Source organism: Colobus angolensis, unplaced genomic scaffold, assembly GCF_000951035.1.
Source record: "Colobus angolensis palliatus isolate OR3802 unplaced genomic scaffold, Cang.pa_1.0 Scaffold79, whole genome shotgun sequence".
In the NCBI taxonomy this organism is placed as follows: Eukaryota; Metazoa; Chordata; class Mammalia; order Primates; family Cercopithecidae; genus Colobus; species Colobus angolensis.
Window position 1 is genome coordinate 4,793,566 of NW_012121709.1, and position 2,305 is coordinate 4,795,870.

Genomic DNA, 2,305 nt, shown 5'->3' on the forward strand with positions numbered 1-2,305 from the left:
AAAGAACTCAGAGGATGTATATATATATATATGAAAAACTGGAGAGCAATTGAAATCTTTACATTTCTTTGGGAACACCAAAAAAAAAAAAAATCCAATTTACATAAAGTAAAGCAAAACTTTTGAATGTTTAGATCTCACCTCCATGGCAGTTGGCTCCAAAATCTCTATTAAATTCCTTCAAACTCTCCTTCAGATCTCACTTCTCTCATCCCCTTCCTTTTTCCCCTTCCAAATATAACTTTCACTCTTTCCTGGGAGTGCAGGGAGGCTGGTTAAGCACATGGGCTACGGGGCACATCTTGCTGCGTTTAAATTTAGTCCTGTCACTGTCTAACTTGGGCAGGTACTTGGCACATGGTAGGCACTCAATAAATGTAATCCATTGATGTTACTGTTATTAGTATTCTTCAAATTCTGTTGGTTTCTCCAATATGTTTTTTTCATTTAGCCCACTTTTCCATCCATGCAACAAGGAAAGTGTATTCATTTCCCAGGGGTAAGAAATTCATTTCTCAGGGGTAAGAAATTATCACAACCTTGGGGGCTTAAAACCACAGAAATCGATTTCCCCACAGTTTTGGAGACCAGAAGTCCAGAATGAAGGTAGCAGCGGGGCCACGCCCACTCCAGAGGCTCTCCTGGAGATTCAGTTCCTTGCATCCTCCAACTTCTGGTGGCTTTTAGCATTCTTTGGGTCGTGGCTGCGTCGCTCCAATCCCAGCTTCTGTCTCCACGTGGCTTTCCCCTGGCCTCTCTTGTCTGTGTCTCTTCCAAAGACACTTGTTGCTGGAGTTAAGGCCCACCCAGATAATCCAGGATGATCTCATTTTGAGAACCCTAACTTAATTACATCTGCAAAGACCCTTTTTCCAAATAAGTTCTTATTCACGGATTCTGGAGAAGGGTGGGTGGATATGGATATATTTGCGGGAGTGCATTTATCCCACTACAAAATGACACTGGGTCCTTCTCCTTGTGGATGGTAGGCGGGGAGAGGGTTGCATACTCCTGTAATTATTTTTTTTTTTTTGCTTTTCTCCTTATCATGCTGAATATATCAAGTCAGCAGCCAGCATCAAGTACCTGGGAATGAGGAAGGAAAGACAGGCAGATGGCAGAGGGGCCTGTCAACTTCTCCTTTTCACTGACACTCACACCACTCTTTCATTTGCAACCACAGAATACCTAACTGCAAGAACTGCCTCATTCCAGGTGGTCTGACCGTGTCTCTGAGCTAAGCAGCGGATTTCAGCCACAGGGTCTGACTCTCAGGCAGACACATCCTGTTCAAGGACTGGAGACAGAGCATCCGTTCTCCCACCCCGAGTGGTCAGCTGCATGTGGCTGGTTGGGGGGCGGTTCAGGTTAGTTAGTTATTGATATCCTGTGTTAAGATTCCTGCCTTGGCGGCACTGAAGGGATCCGGGAGGCAGTGACTTCACTCGACTCAAATTGCAATCAGCCAGCCTCTTGGCTCAGGCATTCATCTACCCAGAACTATTTTTGGTGTGTGTTCATAGACAGCACACACCAAAGTATTTGGTATTTGAGATGCAAGCGCTAAGGATGATTAAAGTTAGTTGCTAATGAGCATGCCTAGAATAGATATACTCTGTGTGTATGCGTGTGTGTGTGCGCGCTCCATGTGTGTGCTCTGTTGCGTGTCTACAAAGCAGATGTCTACACACCTGCCCTTAGGTGACCTCACCAATGTCCATGAATTGGTGCTGCTAGATCAGCTAAGAGTTCCCTGGACGGAAGACAGAAATGGGTAACAATTGACCTGTCTCAAAATACTGCCTTACTGGGTACCCATGGTCCCCCGTCGGAATCCAATCTACCTTTCAGTGTCTAGTCAGCCCATCGTACCATGAGGCCTCACTTGACTGCCCTCTGAACTCCTAGACCAAGGCTAGAAAATAGGTTTTATCTCAAGTTCCTTGGTTTGTGTCTGCATCACTCCAACCTCTGGTTCCATCTTTACACAGCTGTCTTCCCTCTGTGTCTGTGTCCTCACGTAGCCTTATCCTCTGTGCATGTGTCTGTATTCAAATCTGTGTGTGTGTGTGTCTGTATTCAAATCTCCCTCTCCAGCTGGGCGTGGTGGCTCATGCCTGTCATCCCAGCATTTTGGGAGGGCGAGGCAGGTGGATCACTTGAGATCAGGAGTTCAAGACCAGCCTGGCCAACATGGTGAAACCCCATCTGTACTAAAAATACAAAAAATTAGCCAAGTGGGGTGGCGAGCACCTATAATCCCAGCTACTTGGGAGGCTGAGGCAGGAGAATCGCTTGAACCCAT